The following is a 12,088-nucleotide window of genomic DNA, read 5'->3' as shown; positions in this document are numbered from 1 at the left end:
AGAACAGTTTAACCATTTGTTCTCTAGCTGCTGCTTTTCCTTCAGCACGTTACAACGCTCGCTTGATCTTTTTACTCCACCAGCTCATACCTAAATATGCCATATTATGGCCATATGATGAAACGCCTTTTCTTGAAGTTAGGGGAAGGGTGGGTGAACTAATTCAAAATGGATCCGTGTACCACAGCACCTACAGTTTTTCTCTCATATTAAGTAGCCACAATACTAAATTATGTGCTGCAGAAGAGTGACTATTGTAGCTCACTGACAGGCAGTGTTTAACTGCTCTGGATTTGTTAGTGTTTATAACAGAAAGTACACATGAATAACAATTCAGATGAAAAAAAGTCTTAGAGTGGTGCCCTGTGGTGCCCAGATTGGTGTTAGTCTGTAACTTTAAAAACAATGAGTAGTCCTGTGGCACCTTGGAGACTAACAAATATATATGACATCTATATAATTGTTGTTAGTCTCTAAAGTGCCACAAGACTATTCGTTAATTCAGATGAATGGTCCACAGTGAAGTCAATAGGGCTGCTCACTTAGGTAGAGTTATTCATGTGCCTAAGTGCTTGCAGGATCAGGACCTTCATGTTGCAATTTATAAAGGGTACTGAATGCTTGTATCTCAGGGAAGTACCAAATGTATCTAACCTATAACTCTTCTCTTTGGGTCAAATGCCACAATTTTTGCACTAAGTTCCTGTTGACTTTAATTGCGAAGCACTAGGCCCTTTTGTGTATTTTGCCAAAGAAGACAAAAGATGGATGTACTTCCCAACTTGGAAGCAATTTTTAGCACGAGCTACTCTCACAAGTCAGAATGACTATTTTTTTTCAACCTGGAAATATTAAAAAGTTCCAATCTTTGTGATCTCTGAGCTCAGTTACTGAATAGCACACTGTCTGGGGGTTTCCTTTCATAGCTACACATAGTTATGCTGCACTAGCTGCAGCCTTTCTCCTGTTTCTAAGGTCTGACTATGTGAGCAGTTTGGTGGTCTCTAGTGGAGTGAATGCACTTCAGAGTCCTACACAGCCACATGAGTTTACTTAACTTGGTGCACACAAGTAAATCTGAAAGATTATGCACGTGCATCCTTCTTTGTAGGTTCAGTGCCCTACAGGTATTTAAAAACGAATAGAACTACTACCTGATGCATTTAACCTCTTCTCTTTGGGTCAAATTCTACAATTTTTGCAGTTTTACAATTTTCTACACTAGGATCAGTGTAGCTGAGGGGGCATGTCTGCTGCCCAAAATCCTGTCATGACACCCAAAGTCAGTGAGGCTGGAACTAAGGACTCCATGATATATTCTCCAGAGGGCAGAAGGCAGCACATGTACAGCTCCAGAATGCTCCTCTCAGCTTTATGCCAAAGCTCATCTATGAGTTGCGGTCTTTCAAGGCATGGAGGAAGACACTTTTATTTCACTTCTGGTGTGTGAGAGAGAAGGGTTTATTTATGGGTGAAGTAATAATCTTTGCGTGGGAAGTGTGTGTTATTTTTATTATGACATGCTTTATACAGTCCTACTATAGATTTTGTCTGCAGCCACACTGCCACTTAACCCTCAAGCTGCGTCTACACTGGCATGATTTTGCGCAAATACTTTTAACAGAAAAGTTTTTCCGTTAAAAGTATTTGCGCAAGAGAGAGTCTATACTGGCATGTGCCTTTGCGCAAAAGATTTGCTTTTGCGCAAAAGCATCCATGCCAGTATAGACGCTCTCTTGCGCAAGAGAGCTCCGATGGCCATTTTAGCCATAGGGCTTTCTTGCGCAAGTAATTGATGTTACCTGTCTACACTGACCTCTTGCGCAAGAACACTTGTACAAGAGGACTTATCCCTGAGCGGGAGCATCAGAGTATTTGCACAAGAAGCACTGATTTCATACAGTAGAACATTAGTGTTCTTGCGCAAATACTTGTGGCCAGTGTAGACAGGCAGCAAGATTTTGCGCAAAATCTTGCCAGTGTAGACACAGCCTCATAGTTTTAGGTGTTTTGAAGGATTATCAGCCTGAGTGCACGTAAGTACAACGTTGTGCACTGTTTTAAGAGAAAAGTAGCTTTTGTTTGGTTTGTTTTCCAAATTCATGTTGAGGGTTTCTGTGCTGCTTTCCAAATGGTTCCTGTGCTATGGAGCTGTTCAGTGCTAGGTCACTGGTTCTAGCCTCAGGAAATACTTGACAGTTATGAGTGCAGGTAACAATTTCTAATGCAAGTACATGGATGGGCTGTGTTTTGAGAGCATGGAGGGCTGGCACAAGCCCCTCTGCACCAAATAATCCATGCAATGGGGTTGTGCTAGTTAGAAATAGGTAAACTATCTATGATGTGATGGTTTCCTGTATTCCTTGAAGGGGAATTCTAGGCTAATTTCAAATAAGTTGGTATATGGGGGATATTTTAGGACAGGCTAAGAGCAATACTGTGGGAGCTGCAGTTACACAGACATACTAACTCTGCCTGAAAGTTGTAAAGTAGCAATACCCATTATTCCGCCTATATTTTAGAACAGTGATTTGCGAAGAGTCTGTTTTGAAGAACAACATTTTCCCTGGGCTTTATGGAATGTGTGCATTCTGTCTCCCTCAGTTGCCACTGAGAACCCCTTACATAACCCAATTACTAGCAAGTTTGGTGATCAGGAGGGTACATTTCACTTTAAGGAAACTATCCTTTGAAAATGACCTGTACAGCCTTATTTATCAAGAGATTATTCTGTAGTTTACCATATTCTCAAACAGGTTGGCTCATGATAAATTCCCATCTAATCTCCTATATTAGCTTTGAACAGTCCACTGTTCTCAATAGCTGTGAATGGGCAACAACATTTATTCCCTAGTTAATGTGTGAACCATTCCTTTTGATGTCACCTGATAGCAATTGTTAAATGTGTTTATTTGCAATGCATCCAAATGCTGTCAATGAGTGGATTAGTGCTGCCTATCTCAAATATTTGGGGCTGCATAACATTGAAGAGTTTGAATTTCCAAAAATAGGTAAGTCAGGTCCTGCTCCCATTGAAGTCAATGGCCAGACACCCAGTGACTTCAATGAAAGCAGGATTGGAACCCATATGCAAATTGAGTGCTCAGTGCAAACTGAACTCAATGCAAACTGAGTCAGAGGTTGAATCCAGATTGTCAGGGCGGACACTTTGGACAACAATTCTGTTGCCAGTCTCTATGGTGTGTACTGTGGATCACACATTTGTAGCTAGAAGTGACTCAGTTTGCTGCTCAAGAAAAAAGTTGGCTAAGGAGACATTTTAATTTTATAGGGAACTTTTTGTTTTTCCAGTCACTGGAAATAGAAATATGGTCATTGTTCAGGACTTGTATTGAATGTGTTGAGGGTAATGAATCTGGCAAGTTCAGCTTCAAAACTGTAGATTTCTTTATACACTTAATTTTACTCCCAGAGATGATCTCTTGATTGCAACTAATTGTGTGACTAATTTACAGGCCAATAACAAATGTGTCTAAGAAAGGAGCTGGGGGAGAGAGGAGGAAGGGGAGGAGAGAAACTTCCCACTGAAAAGGACAGTTGAGGAGGGCAGTCCAAACTAAGCACATATTTAGTTGTGTCCTCCTACCAGTCCTTTTGAGCGTATAACCATTTGACCAACCCTTTTTAAATGTTAACCAGATAAATGGCTCTGGTCTGGGCTGCCTATCTAAAATAAACACTTGGGCCCTGGCCCTCCTGCATGGATGTTCCTGAGCAGCTGCAGCAAAGGGAGGGAGTGCTTATGGGGCAATAACTCTTGCAATTGACATAGAGATCCTAGCTGGATCCTCCACCAACCACATGATTTATAGGGGTTGAGGCTGTAATTGTGGTTGAGATATGACTCAGTGGGGCCAGAGGGGCATCTGGAGAAGGGTAATGAGTCAGGCGGTATAGTTCTTAGGAACTGTCAATCAAGCAAAAGTTGGGGAGATTGGGTCAATATATGATGGCTAGACCCTGAGAGGAGGCAGCTGGGATAATCAGGTAGGGGACTAATTTCTAGGAGAATATTTTTCAGAAAGCCCCATCTTGTGGAGAGTATGTGGCCTGGCACTGTACTTCTCAAATGAATGTCCCTACCACATTCTTGACACAGATGTGGTATCAAAGCTTTTAGTGTCCTGCTTGAGATTAGATTTAGGGTCCCAGTTGAGTTAGAGGCTGGGAGATTGTTCACGGAGGAGTACTTTCCATTTTGGTGTCCGGGTGAAGGAGGAAGATGGAGCAGCTTGTTTCTCTAAAAGGCACATGCTGTTTCTCATACCTGGGCTCCTTTTCGGGTTGCTCACTGTGGAGGGGTAACAGAAAAGGGGTTTCTGTTTGCCCTCTACATTGGATGCAGTTGTGTCATACAAAGTTCCTCTTCCCTGTCATGTTTCTTTTCTTTTCCCTAACTATGTGGTGGGATGAATGATTATTCCTCTAAATACACGTGCTTCTGAGAGGACTTGAAAAATTTAGGAGAATAATTTCTTAGGGTACATCTACACAGCCGGGCTAAAGTCGAATTAAGCTACAGTACTTAAGCTTCGCAATTGACACAGCTCAAGTCAAAATAGCTTAATACGGCTTTTGGCGCTACCTACATAGCAGGAAGCTGAAGGAAGAACACTCTTCTTTTGACTTCCCTTACTCTTTGTGAAATGAGGGTTACAGAAGTTGGAGTAAGAAATCCTCCAACTTGACATTATTTTGAAATAAAGGCTGGCAGTGTGGATGTTATTCCAAAATACTGCTGGTGTGTAGACATACCCTGAGTGATCTTTCGTCTTTGCTGTTAGCTTTTCCCTTGACTGACTTGACACCTATGAAAGGCCGTGTTGCTTGTCTACACTAGACTTTTAAACTTTGAGCTATTATATGCAAATATCACAACTCAAAAGCAATAGTCATTCTTCATCCCTCTGCTGCCCTCAACAGGGTGGTTTACCCTCTCTCCTTTCAGTCCTCTTTTAGTTCTTCTACTTGGGCAATCATGCTTTCAGCATTGCCTTCATTGGTCCCTGTCCCTCTTTCTGTAAGTGACCCTCAGTTTTCTGTTCTTGGTCCCTCCTTTCTCCCCTCTAAATTTACTTCCTTTGTGAGCCATTTGTGTGTTTTCAGTTATGTATTCGCTGACATTTCTAAAAAATTACAATATATGATGCCTCAGTACAGACCCTAACTCCATATTTATATGCACCTGTAAATCAGAGTTGTGCCCATGCACACTCTTTCGAATCTGGACATATATATTATTATTTTCTTATAGACCATAGGTTTACATTGAACTTTATGGACACAACAAACTTACAAAGGCAAATGGGGCAGGGAAGGGATGCAGGCATGAAAAACAAATAATCTAAATCAAATTGTTCAGGTTTGTTTAGTTGCCTGTGGGCTTTAGTTGAATTGTCCAGTTTAAATTATAAATCTCCCGTGGCAAGGACTTTTCATCATTTTTATTCCCATCTGGCAACATTCTGTTAAGTATTTAAATAGGTGCTTAACTTTGAGGATACAAGAAGCCCCCTTGATATCATCATGGCTACTCAGATGTTCATTTAGGTGGGTAAGTGCTTTGCTCGATTAGCATCTGTGAGAATTTATCCCAGTGAAAAATGCTTTGAATGAAAAAGGATTTATATTTGTATTATTCCTGAAAAAACATGGAATAATGCCAGTGTATTTGCACAAAATTGTTTATTTTAAAAAGTGAGAAGTAGAAAGTTCACCTTGAAAGTTTGTTCCGAAAACAGTTCAAGGCACACTGTTTTCCTGCTCTTCTTTCCTATTAGAGCATCTTAAATTGAAGCTACACAAAATGTACCCAAATATTTGGAACATAAACAGAAAAATATGCCAGTGACATAAAGGCTGATGGTCTAAAGCTCTGGAATAAGAGTCAGTGTATTGTGTATCTGAAATAACAAAGCTGGCAAACATTTCAAATGTGAAAAGAATGCACGATAAAGTGTGTCCTTCAAATCTGCATCTGTCTCGACTAAACAGGATGAACAAAGTGAACTGTATGCAAGCTGCAGGAAACAGTATATTATAAAGTGAACTGGACTGAACAAATGTGCAGGGCCTGATTCAAAGTCCATTTTTATCATAGAATGTCTTCTATTTAATATTTCAGAGTGGGCACCAAATTCTTATTACTTTGTTTGTTTTACACTGTTAGTAAGACTACATGTTGCTGTACCAGCATTTTATGTAACATTACTTGACATTAGCAATTCAACATAGCTGCAAGATTTGATGTCATAAAACACAAAGTAGGAGGCAAATTAGCACCTCTGTTTCTGATGGGTTTTATACAGTGCCTATCACAATGGAATCTAAGCATTGCATACTAAAGAGCATAAATGAGGAGAAGAAAAGGGTGATTTCTCTCTCTCTTTATCTCTGTCTCTCTCTTTCCAGGGGTGTGTGGCTTCCTTCTAAGACCATCTGCTCTAGTATTTGTTTTTGTTTGGAAGGATGGTTTTTACCAAACACACCTAGTTTGAGCTCAGTCTAATCTCCTCTGGCAAAAAGCCCCCACAGGTACAGTTCTCTATTTCCAGTGGTCAATAATAGGTCACTTGTTATATGCAGGAGCTGGGTCCTTGTGGACCCAGCTGTCTTGAGGGATGCAGAGGATAAGGGGGTCTATGTGACCTCAGCCTATTAAACATCTTGAAGATTATCTAAAGGAGAACATGGAAGAAATTAGACCTCAATCCTGCGAACACCTAGGGCTTAACTTCTCAGTGAAGACAATCTAGGCTGTTACTTGGTAGGTGCCCTTTACCCTGCTCCCATACACACACCCAAACCACTCACCTGGGATAGTTGGCTTTTTCTGGACTATCAGCTAAATCCTTAGTACTGCTTACACTTGAGCTGGTATCCTGTGAATTTTGCAGCAAAGGTCTAGCTTAAACCACTTGAGTGATGATAGTCTTCCATTGTCTTCCCCCAGTTCTTCCCATGCCCACAAGGACACTGCCCTGGGAAAGTATCATAGAGCAGCTCAGTTTACTACCATGATAAGACCCATTGGGTATGGTCCTAGATAGGCAAGTGACTACAGCACTAGTGTGGATGCTCTCACTTGATGCAGGCCAATCTTGATGCTCACACACAAGTGTCTATCACCCCAGGTTAACTCAGCAGAGAAGACCCTTACATATTCTTGACTTTAAACTTGAGTAGTTCCATTGACTCCAGTGACACTGCTCACATGCTTAAGGTTCAGCCTGTGTGCAAGTATTTGCCAGGTTGGAGTCTTACACTGCAAGCTTTTTTAAAAAGGTGCATGTGTCATTAATTAGCTGAGTTAGCATGTACATTTCATTGTGGTTTTAAGTTTGCAGTTACTCTGTAATGGGATCCTTGATCTACATGTGACTGTGGTTGTGGCTGGGTCTCAGGTGTCCAGAATTAAAGCAGAGAGTCTGAGTTTATGGAAATATTAAAGCTGAAAACTTCTAGGGGCATACCCTCAGCTGATATGAATTGTCATCACTCTAGTGAATTCAGTGGAGAGCTGACAATTTGCAACAGGTGAGGATCTGTACCCTAGTATCATAATTTGAGTTGGCAAGTATGGATCAATTCATACTCAGTCCTTGGTCAGACAAAAGTCCAAATGATTTCAAATAAGACTTTTGTTTCATTAAACATTGAGTCAGGACTAGCAGATGTTGGCTACATATAACAATTATTGATGGTCAAATTTTAAAAAAGGAACAGATTAGATGTGGTTGAGAAATATATAGATCTTCATGCAAAGCACTTTGTCAGCATATCTTTGGGGTTTCTCACAAAATTTCTGGCATTTCAGGTTTCCTATCTGTCTGGAAAAAAAATACAATATCTTATGATATTTTGTCCCTCTTAACTGAACACCAGGACAGAACTGGCAAGTGTAAATGTGTGTTGAAAATGAAAAATACTGTGAAAATCGCAGTGAATCATTTCATAACCTTCCAGAGAGATTCTTTTTGAGCTTATCTCTAAAAATGAATAAATATTTGTGAGGAAGGCCTTCCATATTTTTTACAGATTTTTTTCATTGCTAATCCTTAAAAAGCATAAACAGATTACTTCAAAGTTCAGTCAAAAGAAAATTTGTTCAACAAGCCAAAAGTTCCAAGCAAATCACTGGCTTCTGAATAACATGAAAACTTCAAAGATCTGTCCATCCCCGTGTTACAGGTCAGATCCTCAATTGGTGTAAATCAGCAATCATCCCCCGGCTTCACTGTGACTAGGCTGACTTACAGCACCAGAGGGTCTGCCTCTCCAATTGTCAGGCTGAGTTGAGGAAAGAACCACTTTTGAACTGTACTATTAATGGCTCAAATGTATTCTATAGATGTTTAGAACTGTTTGTCAAATTGTGCTATTCCTGCTAATAGGTATTTCCAACATTGGTTTACCACTAGGACTTTACTAAGTGTTGCCTGTAGTAAACAAGGTCGGCAAGGTAATATTGGACTAACTTTATTGGCTGTTGGTCCAATAACGCATTATATGTCATCTCCCTTGTCTCTCTCACATTCTGGGACCAACACAGCTGCAACTACATTGCCTATGGTAGGGCTTTTAAAAACAAATTTCCACAAATGCTAAATCTTTTGTTAACAGTTACATAGGCTGGGTCCAGACTACAGATGAAAACTGTGTAGCCACCACAAACTGGCATGACTTCCTTCCTGTCCCATATCTTTCTGCTATCCTCTTATCCTTTTGGTTTTCTTTGTGCCTCTTTATGGTTTTCCTCTGCATTAGTAGCAGAATTATTATTTGTCAAAGAATCATATTTTGAATCTAGCTCCGTGAATGGATCAATTGATTTTAATAGGAGTTCTTGTGGAATAATGCTCAGCATGAATAAGATGGCAGAATTTTGCCTTTTATTTCTCTGTTCTTGAGCATTAGCAGGTTCTATCCTAAAGAGCAGACCCTCGGATAGTGTATATTTGATGTATATCTCCTTGATGTCATTCGAGCAACACCTATTTGCAGCTGCTGGGAATCTGGCCTTAAAGTCCTAATCCTGTAAAAAATAATATATGCTTGCCATTTTAAAAAGATAATAGCCTGTTTATTTCAATGGGACTACTCACATAAGTAAAGTTAAGATTTCATACTTTTTGCTAGATAAAATGAAACGTGCTGGTTTATTCTGTGTCAAAAGACATCAAAATTTCACCTAAGGAAAATGTTCTTCAATCCTATTTATATGACTGTTATGTCATCTGAACATTTTTCATCCATAGTTTATGCAAAATTACTTCAATTTTAATTAGTGAGAAATGTTCATAACTCTACCTAGAATAATATAACTAAAAAGAGATTTGCTCTTCACAACAATCTGATCAGCCTTGATGAAGAAACCTACAGGTTTTCTACAAGTGACCTTTCTTTGAAATGTTACAGTTATGTTTTTAGAAATACTGCAGACAGAAAAATCCAAACTGGTGGCCTTGAAGAGAGATGAAAAGTTCACATAGTGTTGGTGAATGTTACTGATATCAAACAAGCTGAGAGAGAAATTAATAAGGAGACAGAATTATCTTCGGACTTTGCAAGAGGGAGTGACAGCAAAATTAACCTTGAGAAGTGTTTGGAGAATATTCTACTGAAAACAGTGACACAATGTTAGAGTTTTATGGATGTGGAGAGGCCAAGAATTTTTAACTAATTGTGGGGGTCTACTTCTCATATTCTGCAATTTATAGCATGATATTCTAGATTTTTGAAATGCAAAAGCTTCCCATTTTCTATAGCCTGGACATAGTGTTGTTTAAAATTGCAGGGACAAGTATCATGCCATATAAGTTTGTCTGTGAATACTATACTCCCTTTGAAAATCAGGCCTTTTAAAGCTAACTCAAATTGGACACCTTAAACTTAAAGAATCCCAAATCACTGGTCACAATCTAAACTGCCACTCTTTATTTCCCATGAAACCCCTTGCTCTACTTTAAGGCTCAGTCTACTACATGAGTGATTTATTGTGAAGTTTAAATCTGATTTAAAAAAGGTACCTCTGAAAGTAGTTTCAACAGTCTTTTTTTGGGCAGGGGAAGTGGGGGAGGGGACCCATCTCTAGCTTTTTATTTAAGTACATATCAGTAAATTAAGGATACAAAATGTTACAGGGATGTTGAATTATTCCAAACCCAGGAAACTCAGGGTCACAGTTACATTTTAACAAATGATGAAGGCACCAAAGCAACTTTAGTTTTGTCCTCAAGTGATGCCATGAAATACTGATATGTTTATGATTAAAGTATGTTAGTGGTGGCAGGAGACAGCCAAATTAATAACTGATTTGTAAAGACTTATAGGATTTTAAAAAACATTTTCTCCTCTTTGCGCAGTGTTATTGCAAGGTGGAGTTAAGGTTTTTTAAAATGCCTTAATTGTGCTTTTCCAGACCTAAGCTTTGTCTGAATTCAACCATTTAAACTCCTCATCTTGTCTTCACTAGGAAAAAGGTGTGTTCTTATCACATTCACTAAAAAGCAGAAAAGTCCTAATGCAGCTAAGGTATTTATAGTTTTTCTCATGTTAGCAGGTCTAGATAATAAACATTAGGTGACAATGACCTAGCTTAGCCTTTACTTAAATGTTAAAAACAGTGTACCTTTTTTTGTCATTATACATGATTTCTCCATTTAAAAAATATTGCTAAGTGTGTTTTCTCTGTGTGTAGCAGTTACATTTTCTTCATATATTGGATCTAATTACCAATCTCTGGACTATTTTCAAATGCAAGGAGTTATGAAGTTATGAAATAACTTGACACATAAATACAAGCAGTGTTCTGTAGAGTAGGAAATCCTAGGATAATTAACCAGTGGCTAAATAATTATTTGGTGAAAGCAAAAGCTCAAATCTCTAAACAAAAAATTGGGATTTTATGGTAAGAATTTTGGAGAAAGTAAATAAGAACTTACTTTCTTAATACACAATTCTTCCACTGCAGGTTATAGGAATGTCTACATTGGAATATTAAGTTATGTTTTCACATGTTATTGGTTAACTATAACAAATACAAATTCAGCAGGATAGCTAAGGTTGTCAGGTGTCCTATTTTGAACTGGACAGTCCGGTATTTGAGCTTTCTGTCTGGGAAACAAATTGAGAAAATACTGGACATATAAATGTCCAGTATTTTCTAATTAAGCAAGTTTTATTATTATCATTATGAGTATCAGTACGTAGTTGCATACTGCCTGGCTGATAGACATGCTCATGCTTAGTGAGTGTGTCTACCAGCCAGGCAGTATGCAACTACACAGTAGACAGGAGGGGGGCAGGGCTGGGGTGGGATGGAATCCCTGGGGCCGGACTCACCCATGCACCCTGCCGGGACCAGGCATGGGATGAGTAGCACCCCAGGATCTGCGTGCGCCTGGATAAGCTCCTCTCCCCACCAGCCGGTTCCCCCCACCCCACCGTTCCCCTCCTGTCCAGCTCCGCTCCCTACTGACCAGTTCCCCCCCCCCATCTCCCCTGGCCAGTCCTGCTTTCCACCCACTGATGTCCCCCCCCCCCCATTTCCCCCAATCAGCCCTGCTTCCCCCGACCCCTTTCTGGGTGGACCTCCCCCCCTCCCGTTCTGAGATCACGAGTGTTCGGTATTTTTTTGAAACCCATCTAGTAACCCTAAGGATAGTAGAAGCCTTTAGACAACAGTTAAACATAACTGGGTAAATATCTATGTAGGGCAGTGGTTCTCAACTCGTTTCAGTCCACAGACCACCAGGCCAGTCAAAAAATTTTTGTGGACCACCTTCAGTACACGTAGCACAGGATGAACGACACAGCAATTGTTCAGCACAACGGCGGCAGCTACACTGACACTCAGAGCCTCAGACGGAAGTTACTGGCAACACAACGTGGTTGCATCCTAGGTGATGCTATGGATGATGCACCGCGTCCTTGTGAACATGGTGTAAAACAACCTAACGGCAGTGCCTGCTCACACCATGTGACTTTGGACAATGTTCCGGTGGACCACCGAAAAATTCACCATGGACCACCAGTTGAGAACAACAGATGTAGGGCCTATGTTAGA

The sequence above is a fragment of the Pelodiscus sinensis genome, chromosome 8 (assembly GCF_052426305.1).
Source record: "Pelodiscus sinensis isolate ZL-2025 chromosome 8, ASM5242630v1, whole genome shotgun sequence".
Lineage (NCBI taxonomy): Eukaryota > Metazoa > Chordata > Testudines > Trionychidae > Pelodiscus > Pelodiscus sinensis.
The sequence above is the reverse complement of the archived record's forward strand: the minus strand, read 5'-3'. Positions refer to the sequence as shown.